The sequence below is a fragment of the Mustela erminea genome, chromosome 8, assembly GCF_009829155.1.
Source record: "Mustela erminea isolate mMusErm1 chromosome 8, mMusErm1.Pri, whole genome shotgun sequence".
Lineage (NCBI taxonomy): Eukaryota > Metazoa > Chordata > Mammalia > Carnivora > Mustelidae > Mustela > Mustela erminea.
In genome coordinates this window covers 37684409-37695643 of record NC_045621.1, presented here as the reverse complement: position 1 = coordinate 37695643, position 11235 = coordinate 37684409, and the positions used below count along the sequence as shown (strand labels likewise).

The 11235-nt window shown below is 41.6% G+C and overlaps 1 long non-coding RNA gene across 1 annotated transcript; it reads left to right on the top strand.

The window, feature by feature from the left end:
- Positions 1 to 1333: 1333 nt before the first annotated feature.
- Positions 1334 to 10970, top strand: LOC116596932. Its single transcript, XR_004288366.1, has 5 exons — positions 1334 to 1639; positions 2508 to 2692; positions 3408 to 3455; positions 7338 to 7405; positions 10111 to 10970. It is a non-coding gene; the product is annotated as an uncharacterized LOC116596932 (long non-coding RNA).
- The last annotated feature ends 265 nt before the right edge of the window (positions 10971 to 11235 follow it).

Genomic DNA, 11235 nt, shown 5'->3' with positions numbered 1-11235 from the left:
CTTAACCAACTGCACTCCCTAAGTTCCCCTCAGCTCTATTTTCTACAGATACTTCTTAAAAATAAAATGTAGACACACAGATGTACTGTTTTAGGAATTTCTTTTTTTCAAGATTTTATTCATAATTTGAGAGAGACCGCACAAGTGGGGGAGGGACAGAGGGAGAAGGAGAAGCAGACTCCCCGCTGAGCAGAGAGCCTGGCATGGGGCTCAATCCCAGGATCCCGAGATGATGACCTGAGCCGAAGGCAGATGCTTAACTGACTGAGCCACCCAGGCACTCCTGTTTAATGATTTTCTAAAAAAAGGACCTGCCATTACGTGTAAGAGGGCAGCTAGGCTGTGGCAGGTGGATGCACATGGACCAGAATCCAAGGGGAGACCCCGTTCCTGGCTAGGCAGCCTTGGAAAACCACATACGCCTTGAACATGGTGATTATGTTTCCAGATCATCCAGTGGCAAAATGGAAATGGGGAGCTGGAGATTCCAAAGTCGATCTGGTGTCCAAGCTGGAAAAATATAATACACGGGAGTGACTCAGGCCCATCATCCATGGGAGGGTGGCTGCTGGAACTACCAGAAGTACGTCAGTAATAATTTCCTCTTCTGCAAATGGGCAAATAACTCATACCCACATCTCAAGACTTTATAAAGTCTAAAATGAAATGAGATAAGGTGTGGTACTTATCGGTTAACATTACTGATCCATGGCATTAAATAGTCTCCTGTAAACTCTTTTAATAGTACATTTGATACTGTATCCTGATTTAACACACTGTCTATTGTTGGCCATTTAGCTAATTCAATTTTTCAGTATTGTAATATTATAAACCCGCAGGTTTATTACTTTGTAATCAACGCTTCACATTTCCTTAATCTTTTGCTTACAAGAGGAATTGTTGGGTGAATGGATATGGTAGATCTTGGTTTTTCTTGCTTTGGGATTATTTTGTTTGTATTGTTTGTATTTGTTTGTTTGTATTATCTGTTGTATTGTCCCAGTTTTCTTTCACGAACAATCTACCCTCACTCTCAGTCCAAGTGGTTTTCCTTTTTTGGGGGGGAGGAGTTATTAATTTATTTTTTTAATTTAATTTAATTTTTTCAGTGTTCCAACATTTATTGTTTATGCGCCACACCCAGTGCTCCATGCAATATGTGCCCTCCTTAATACCAAGCAGTCCAGTTCCAAGGGCAAGCACCTGACTCTAGCCAAGCAGATCAGAATATTGCATTTCCTGTATCACCAGGATTAGCTCTGGAATGTGCCTGTGATTGAGGACAGACTATCAGAGTCAAAGAACTCAATAACTGACTTTTATTACAGCTGTTGGGAAAGAGACACTCTCTTCCTGCTGGACCTGTGGCCAGTAGGGTACAAACTTTGAGCTGCCAGGGCCATTTTGCCATCACATGAGAAATGCTTAGAATCAAACCAGACAGAAGAAAGCAGGACTGAGCAATGGAACGAGAACAGATCCTGGTGAAATTGTTTGCCTGGATCCTGCTGCATCCAGTCTAGAGGGCTTTCCAGTCGGAGGACCAATGATTTTTATTTATTGTTTTTACTAAGCTGTTTGGACTTGGATTTGTTACTTGTAGCCTGAAGAGTCCGGACTGAGAAGAGGGTGTGACATTGTAATTTCTTCCTAGAGTTTGCCGCATTGCCTTCTACATGAGGTTGTGAGTTGGGGGCGTCTGGGTGGCTCAGTCAGTGAAGCAACTGCCTTCAGCTCAGGTCATGATCCCAGAGTCCTGGGATCGAGCCCCATGTTGGGCTCTGCGCTTGGCAGGGAGACTGCCTCTCCCTCTGCACCTGCTCCCCACCCATCCCCCCTTCCCTGCTCACCAGCTCTTGCTCTCTATCTCAAATAAATAAAACCTTAAAAAAAAAAAACACAAAAAAACAAAACCCAAAGATTATGCTATGGACATCCTAGCAGGGTATGTGAGCACCTTTTTCAAGCACTCTCTCCAAGACCGGCTGACATCAACAACAAAACAAAAATGAAAACAAAAACTATGCCATTTGTGTCTTTGATAGCATTGCAGAAGGCAGAATATTTTTTCAAATGTTTGTATTTTTTCTTTTCCTTTCTTTCATTTTTTTATTCATCAGGAAAGTAAACTCTAAATGAAAATTTCTGTCTCTCTCTAGTGGAGAGGCCCCAAGACATCACATGATGTTTCCACAGATTAAATTCAAGGAGAAAAATTAAAAGGACTAGCATCCACTTTGTTTTATGACTGTCTCCTATTGGGAAAAGGGAGTAAAATGATTTCTATTAAAAAAAGACTTAAGAGTCAAAAATGTATGAAATTTGCTGTAAATGAAATTAGTAGAGAAAATAAGAGACAGAAGTTATATAATTAAATGAGGCAATGTATTGCCCTATCGATTACCTGGAAAAAGAAAATCCAAGTCTCTCCGAACTTACAAAGATTTAGTCTCTAAGTGAAGACAGATGAGCACTTGACTTTGGGATTGAGCATTACACTTTCGCAGTAGGGACACAGGAGCTGGAGAGAGCCGACCTCAGAGCAGGAGGGGTTGGAGTGGAAAGTGGATCCCAGTTCCTTCTCAATGTGGGCTTCACGCATATTAGTTAACCTTGCAGAGCCTCAGCTGTCTCCTGAGTAAAATGGGCCAGGAACAGCGCCACTCTCCTAAGGTCGCAAGGATTAAACAAGGTAAGAGTTTGAACCATGTGGTCTCTTACAAGTGCTCAGCAAATCCTGCTGTTGTTCTTTTCAAATATTATTTGCATATATCATTTCTCTGCCTCTTGAGCTTTCATTTTAATGCCTGTTTTCATCCAAGGTCATGGCTAGCTAGAGAGATGTACACCCACATTTAGGACAGTGAGAAATACTATGACAAATGTAATTACATCCTCTTGCCTTTTAACAATGGGAAGAGAGTCTGACTAAGCCTCTTGTTTCAAAGCAGTTGACAGTATTTCTCAATGAAGAGGAGAGTTCAGCGGTAAAGAAAAGAAGCTATTCATTTACCGGGGCAACTTCTACTTACAACTAAAAATAGCTAATGTAGGTGGGTCGTCTGCCTGCATCTCCATTTCTTTGCATATATAAACATTAAATCACCAAGGATCGTGTCACCCCGTGCTGTCAGCAGTGACCGTGGTTAGTGGTTGGGGTTACCTGAGCGCCTGCCACACTCCTGGTTCTGTCCTGAACTCAGTGGCTGCCTGTGAACCAAACCCAGGCCTGACTCCAGGGAGGAGAGCTTGAGCCACCAAATCACACGGCCACCAGCGTCAGTTGGCGATGAGGTCAGGGAATGCGGATTGTCCCAAGTCACCCTTGACAGAGCCCCAAGCTCATCTGGTGACATTTGGTTCCAACACACACCTGTGAAGTTGACTTTTTTGTTCCTGTTTCATAGATAAAAGAAGACTGAGATTAGAAGACAATTTGTCCAGGTCCCAAGTCTGTAAGTGGCATCGGACAGCCCAAGGAGAAAAAGCAGACTCTATGTATTTTGTGCTTTGTTTGTTTCTTTTTTTTTTTTTTTAAGATTTATTTATTTATTTGGGGGGACAGAAAGAAAGGGAGAGAATCTCAAGCAGATTCCCCACTGAGCATAGAGCCCAAGGCGGAGCTCAATCTCAGGACCCTGAGATCAGGACGTGAGCCAAAATCAAGAGTCTGACACTTATCTGACTGCAGCACCCAGGGGCCCCTGTACTGTGTGCTTCCCGTGTGCCTGCGTGTGCAGGTGTATGCGTGCGTGTACAAGAGAACATAAAGGGAAACTAAATCAATTCACAGTCGCAGAAGACAGAGCGGCAGCCCTTCCGCCCAAGCCAAGTGCCCCATCAGAGCCACTGAGGCTCTTCTGTTACTTGACTTTAAAAAAACCCTGAATCAAAACTCTGGGCATCATCTAAGTTTGAAAATGAACACTTTTTCCTACCAAACAGAAGCAGGAGGGATTTATCGAAAATTGCAGAAAGGAAATTAATGCTTGGAGCTGAAAGAGAGACAGCAGAGGGCCAGGCCACTGGCCCAGGTCCCCCATCTGTGTCCGGCTGGACCCAGAAGCCATGGGCCTCAGGTCCTGTGGCCTCAGCTGCTCAACAGCCACTGCCCACTGTGGGCAAGGGAGAGGAGGCAGTGGCCTGTGACGCTTCTTGGGGGAAGGACACTGACCTCATGTTCTCAGGTGCTGAGGAGACGGGGAGAGGGACAATGACACCAGAGAAATGGTTGGATCAGTTTCACTGCCTGTGGGAGCTGCTTAATATTTTAGAAGCACACTTAAATATTCCGAGGCATTTCTCTTCTCAGACTGCAGGTGACAAAATAGGCTGTGAATCACTCTTAGCTTACAAACTAAGAAGTTGTTCCATCAAAGGGTTTGGTGATCTTTCCAGGTTCCGGGTGCTGCTACTACTGATTGTCTGACTGGGTCTTATTCCCTTCCGGGGTGACATAGATTCTGAATGTATGCATAAGTGTTTCCACGTAGACTTTCATTTTATTCGGGTCTATCTGCTCTTTCCAAATATTTCTATGACCTATGGGATAGCAGGTATCACAGCGTTGGCCCACCTTCATTGTCACATGGGTGCCGAGTGTGTGGAGAGGACATCTGTTGGGAGCTCTGCCTGAATTCTGCCCGTTAGAGCTAGCAAAGTTCTTAGTGATCATTTGGTCTAGCTTTCTCATATTTCAATTGAAGAAACAGGTCAAGAAAGGTCTGAGAACTTGATCATGTAGCTGGTCAGCAGCAGAGCTGAAGACAAGCCAAGACTCTGAGCTGGGCTTTCCTATACCTGGGTGCCTGGAAAGGTCAGGCTTGTGGGCCATGAAGGCTAATCCCTACCTCTGTCACCCAACGGGAGATCTGTATCTCCATGTCCTCAACCAGGACCCTGCTCTCCACCCACTGACCCCCTCCTGGTTTTCAGTCCATTCTTTAAAAGCTCTAATTATTAAAAGAGTTTTCCCATTCTTTTTTTTTTTTTTAAGATTTTATTCATCCATTTGACAGACAGAGATCATAAATAAGCAGAGAGGCAGGCAGAGAGAGAGGAAGGGAAGCAGGCTCCCTCCTGAGCAGAGAGCCCGATGTGGGGCTCGATCCCAGGACCCCAGGACCGTGACCTGAGCCGAAGGCAGAGGCTTTAACCCACTAAGCCACCCAGGCACCCCAAGTTTTCCCATTCTTACAATAACTTTTGTCAGAAAAGTATTTTGTATTTATTTTCCATAGCTGATTTTTTGAATCCAGTGACAAAAACATTTAATAGAGTTCTTTTGCTCTTTTATGATTTTTATCATTGGGAAAAATGGATGGTTTATAGAAAATGAGTTTTTCTCTCTGTTCTGTCTCTCATTTTTTAAAAATTATTTTATTTATTTATTTTTTAAGATTTTATTTATTTATTTGACAGAGATCACAAGTAGGCAGAGAGGCAGGCAGAGAGAGAGGAAGAGAAGCAGGCTCCCTGCTGAGCAGAGAGCCCAACGTGGGACTCGTGGGACCCTGGGATCATGACCTGAGCCGAAGGCAGAGGCTTTAACCCACTGAGCCACCCAGGCGCCCCTGTCTCTCATTTTTAAAAAAAGATTTTATTTATTTATTTGAGAAAGAGTGAGAGAGCAAAGGGGTGGGAAGGGTACAAGGAGAGGGAGCAGGAATCTCAGGCAGACTTCATGTGAGCAGAGAGCCTGACAGAGGGCTGGATCTCAGGACCCTAAGATCATGACCTGAGCTGAAGCCAAGAGTTGGATCCTTAACCGACTGAGCCACCTAGGTGCCTGCCATATTTTTCTTCTCAAGGCTTCACTGCACACACTTCCTTGTGTTCCCAGCGACTTTCCACCCTTTCTCTTGAACACAATGCAAAATGTTCCTCACTCTCTTCAAATACCTGACATCTTCTCCTTTGTTCATGTGAGCTCTCCAAATGGTAGCTCGTGCAATGAAAGAATAGTGCCGTGGGGTCTGGCTGACACAGTCCGTGTGAGGTGCTCTCATCCGACACTTGACCTTCGTCCACAGGGCTTAAGCTTGTTTTCCCCTTCGTGACCACCAGGTCATAGTGTGAGTTAATATTGAACATGGTGTCAATGTTAATGCTCAGTGTATTTCTTCCCAGCTTGGTGTTTCCTTCTGCCCATGTCTTTTTCTAGAATGGGTCCCTGGACATATTCAGAGTTTACATATTTAAAATAACTTTACAGATAGAAGTTTATATTCTCTGTGGCAGACAGTGTATTCTCATGGAAGTCAAGAACTTGAACACCAGAGGCCGATATGTGGGCTCAAAGCCTCACAAAGCTGATTAGCAGCTGTAAACATGAGCAAGTTACTTAATCTCACCTTTCCTCACCTGCACTAATAAGGCACACTTCCCCATTAAATGATGTTATTCAAAAAGGCGATTTAGGAAGGAGCGAACAGTAAACCAACCAGGTGTTCTGTAAAACTTTTGATAAGGCTTCTCCTGACATCCTTGTAGATAAGAGGGTGAAATAAAATTTCTGTCAACTCTGTGTCTCTTGTGATTGGGATATTTTGCCAGTTATGAATCCTTCTAAATATACTGGGCACCTGGGTGGCTAAGTGGTTTAAAGCCTCTGCTTTCGGCTCAGTTCATGGTCCCAGGGTCCTGAGATGGGGGCCGCATCGGGCTCTCTGCTCGGCAGGGAGCCTGCTTCCCCCTCTCTCTCTGCCTGCCTCTCTGCCTACTTGTGATCTCTGTCAAATAAATAAATAAAATCTTTAAAAAAACCTAAATATACTGAATATATATATTTGTATATGTTTTTATAAATATACTTAATATTTATAAAATTATATGTAAATTATATATAAATATATAAATATATTTATATAGTAAATACATGTATTTACATGTATATATGTATATACATTTATGTATATATTTATGTATATACATTTATGTATATATTTATGTATATACATTTATGTATATATACACATTTATGTATTTATGTATATACATGTATAAATATATGTATTTATTATATATAGTAAATATATTAAATATATTTATATGAACATAAACTAAATATATCTAAATATACTAAAGGGATTTAGTACGGTATCTAGTTTATAGTATATCTTCAGCATATGTTAGCCCATATTATTTTTAGTTCACATTGTATTATGCATTTATCCCCAATTTGTTGCTGTATTTCTCCCTTTACCCTCTCTTCTCTCTCCTTTCCTTCCCTCTCCAAGCTCGTCACCATAACCCTATCTTCTCCATAAATCCCTAGAATACTGTTTGAAGTCTGCCATGTTTTCGTTAATACCAATATTTTCTCCCTTTTCATGCAGGTACAGCTGAGTTTGGGTCCCAACATGACTTCGCATTTTATGTATTGATGTGAATCCATTCCAGACAGGTATGAATCCAACAAAGTATTAAAAAAATTATATACCACAAGCAAGTGGGAATTTTTCCAGATATGCAAGGCCGGTTGAACATTCAAAAATCAATTAATTAGTGTCATGTTATATTAATAATTAAAATAATAATGTTAATATATAACATGTATAACATGTAACATATATATCATGTATATATGTATATATAAATATATGTATATATAAATAAATATATAAATATATAAATATGATATATTATATATAAATATAAAATACATATGTTATAATATATCATATATATTTATATATAAAATAAGTAAATAATGAATAAATAATAAATAAATTATATAATATACCACATATAAATATATATGATATATTTATATATTAAAAATAAATAAATAATAAATTAATTAATATATAAGATATAATATATATTATACATTTATAATATAATATATATAATAATAATCCATCATAGCAATAAGCCAAAGAAGAAGTACCATATGATACTAGTTAATGCAGAAAAAGCATTTGACGGAGAAAGGGGAACCCTCCTACACTGTTGGTGGGAATGCAAGCTGGTGCAACCACTCTGGAAAATAGCATGGAGTTTCCTCAAAAAGTTGAAAATAGAGCTACCTTACGACCCAGTAATTGCACTACTGGGTATTTACCCTAAAGATACAAACGTAGTGATCCAAAGGGGCACGGGCACCCGAATGTCTATAGCAGCAATGTCCACAATAGCCAAACTATGGAAAGAACCTAGATGTCACACAATGGAATACTATGCAGCCACCAAGAGAAATGAAATCTTGCCATTTGTGATGACGTGGATGGAACTAGAGGGTATTATGCTTAGCGAAATAAGTCAATAGAAGAAAGACGACTATCATATGATCTCCCTGATATGAGGAAGTGGTGATGCAATATGGGGGGTTTGGGGGGTAGGAGAAGAATAAATGAAACAAGATGGGATTGGGAGGGAGACAAACCATAAAAGACTCTTAATCTCACAAAACAAACTGAGGGTTGCTGGGGGGAAGGGAGGAGGGAGAAGGGGGGTGGGGTTATGGACACTGGGGAGGGTATATGCTATGGTGAGTACTGTGAAGTGTGTAAACCTGGCGATTCACAGACCTGTACCCCTGAGGCTAATAATACATTATATGTTTATAAAAAAATAAAAAATTGAAAAAAAGAAAAAGCATTTGATAAAATCCTACACCCTTTATGATACAAATTATCAAAAAACTAAGCATGGGGTAGAATTTCCTGAACTTGATAAAGAACATCTATAAAAAATGTACAGCTGGGGCACCTGGGTGGCTCAGTGGGTTAAGCCTGTGCCTTCGGTTCGGGTCATCATGATCTCAGGGTCCTGGAATCAAGCTCCACATCAAGCTCTCTGCTCAGCAGGGAGCCTGCTTCTCCCTCTCTCTCTGCCTGCCTCTCTGTCTACTTGTGATCATTTCTGTCAAATAAATAAATAAAATCTTTAAAAATAATGTACAGCTAACATACTTAATGGTGAGAGGCAGGATGCTTTCCCCCCTAAGATCCTCTCTTATCACTTCTATTCAACATAATACTGGAAGTTTGGGGCAGGGCAATAAGACAAGAAAAAATCATAAAAGGTACACTGATTAGAAAAGGAAGAAATAAAAGCACTCTTCATTGTGTTTTGCTCATTTAGTAATGTCAGCCTGGTCTACATTTTTTTTTAAGGTTTTATTTATTTATTTTAGAGAGAGAGAGAGAGGTTGGGGGCTGGGGGGGAGAGCAGAGAGGGAGGGACAAGCAGACTCTGCACTGAGCGCTGAGCCCAGTGTAGGGCTCGATTCCATGACCCTGAGATTATGACTTTAGCTGAAATCAAGAGCTGGACATGTAACCAACTAAATGCAGCCAGGGTCCCCCTGGTCTACATTTTAATTCTTATTTGATATCACCCTAATTGGAAGATTCTGGTCAACTTCATTCTTCATTCTTAATTATGAGAATTTTTCCCCCCTTGTTGGAGAATGTGTTTTTATGACTAAGGCTCTATGGACAGAGTTAAGTCTCAGGCACTTAGGAGGCTGATGGGGTAAGAAAATTGCAGGTTTTGAGGTGAGTCAGCCCTGAGTTTCTATCCCAGCCTGCTTCATCCTGTTAACAAGACCTTCTGAGCCTCCGCTTCCTTGGTCAGAAAATGAGAGTGAAGATATCTGTCTCGTAGTTTTGTGTAATGATTAAATGTGATAAAATAATATAAATCATGTTTATTAAAAGCACATCGAGGACATATGATTACTATAGGGATGGGACCTCACGGAGCAAACCCCAGTGGGAGACAGCATCTGGGGGAGTATGAGGAAGGACAATGAGACAAGTAATGTTAGTCTTGCTGGATGAATAACAGAGCAGTGGTAATGCTGGTCACCACTGCTGCAGAAAGAGTGTTCTAGAGTGTGCCTGAGCGACCAGTGGGCGAGGTAGTCCTCAGCATATCAATGAGGCAGACAAATACTTGTGTACCCTTGGCTTAGAGAGATTTGGGGTTCTGCTCCCAGAGGCAAAGTGTGGAGAATGGACTATTTGAGCCTGGCCCTCCTCGGTGTGCAGAGCTAGAGAAATTTCTAGCCACCTGCCTCTCCCTTCTTCTCTTCCAGAGTCCCTCTTATCTGCAACACGTGTTCCTTGGATTCTAAGCCAACTTTTGCTGTTCCCCCTGCAGAGCCAGAGTTTTCCCTGTCAAGGGTCTCCGGTCTCCTGTCTTCGCCGATTCAGCCATTTGCTCGACAGTCTTAAAAAAGAGGATGAGAAGCATCTCTCACAACGGCCAAAGGGGAAAGTGGCTGAGGACTGGAGTGGGGAGAAGACAGGCAGAGCAATCTGAGGTGTGGCCCTCGTAGAGCTATATCAAAGCATGGGCTCTACACTTGGCCTCTGGAAACACGAAACGAACCGTTGAGGTCTTTATCTCACATTACCTGTCTGCCCCATCACTTGTCCAAGTGGTTTCACAACAATGATACTCTGCGGGAACTTAACACCCCACAGTCTGGGCTCAGAGATAAGCTATCAATGCCCTGACACATTGCCTATGAAGATGGTTGTCTCTCATGGGCTAGCTTTCTCAGAGATAACACACAGAAACTATTATTTCCATTCTAAGCTTTACTATTGCCTTCCTTCTGCTGGCTTTGCATTTAGACTGCTCTTTTTTTTTTTTTTTTTTTTTTCTGACAGGGAAGGTTAGATTGTTTATATGAGATCTTTCTTCTCTATTTAAATTGGTGTTATAGCTACACATTTTCCTCTAACCACTGCTTTCCCCCTATCCTGTAGCTTTCATTACAGGGTAGGGTACAGATAAAGCATGCTGATAAATGCTCTTGCTTGAGAACTGATCAGGAGTTCTGCTGAAGCCAGGAGTTGAGTTTTTAACCCCACAGAATATTTGCACTGGTGATCTCAGGATCCCTTTCTGTTGCCTGTAATTGCAGGAGGATTAATTTATCAACTTACTTTTTTTGTTTGTTTGTTTTTAAGATTGACTTAGCGTCACCTGGGTGACTCAATGAGTTAAAGCCTCTGCCTTTGGCTCAGGTCATGATCCAAGGTCCTGGGATTGAGCCCCGAGTTGGGATCTTTGCTCGGCAGGGAGCCTGCTTCCTCCTCTCTCTCTGCCTGCCTCTCTGCCTACTTGTGATCTCTGTCTGTCAAATAAATAAATAAAATCTTAAAAAAAAAAAGATTGACTTACTTATTTTCAGAGAGAGAGAAGGAGTGCGGCAGGGAGGGGCAGAGGAAGCGGGAGAAGCAAATTCTGTGCTGAGCACCAAGCCCTGTGATCCTG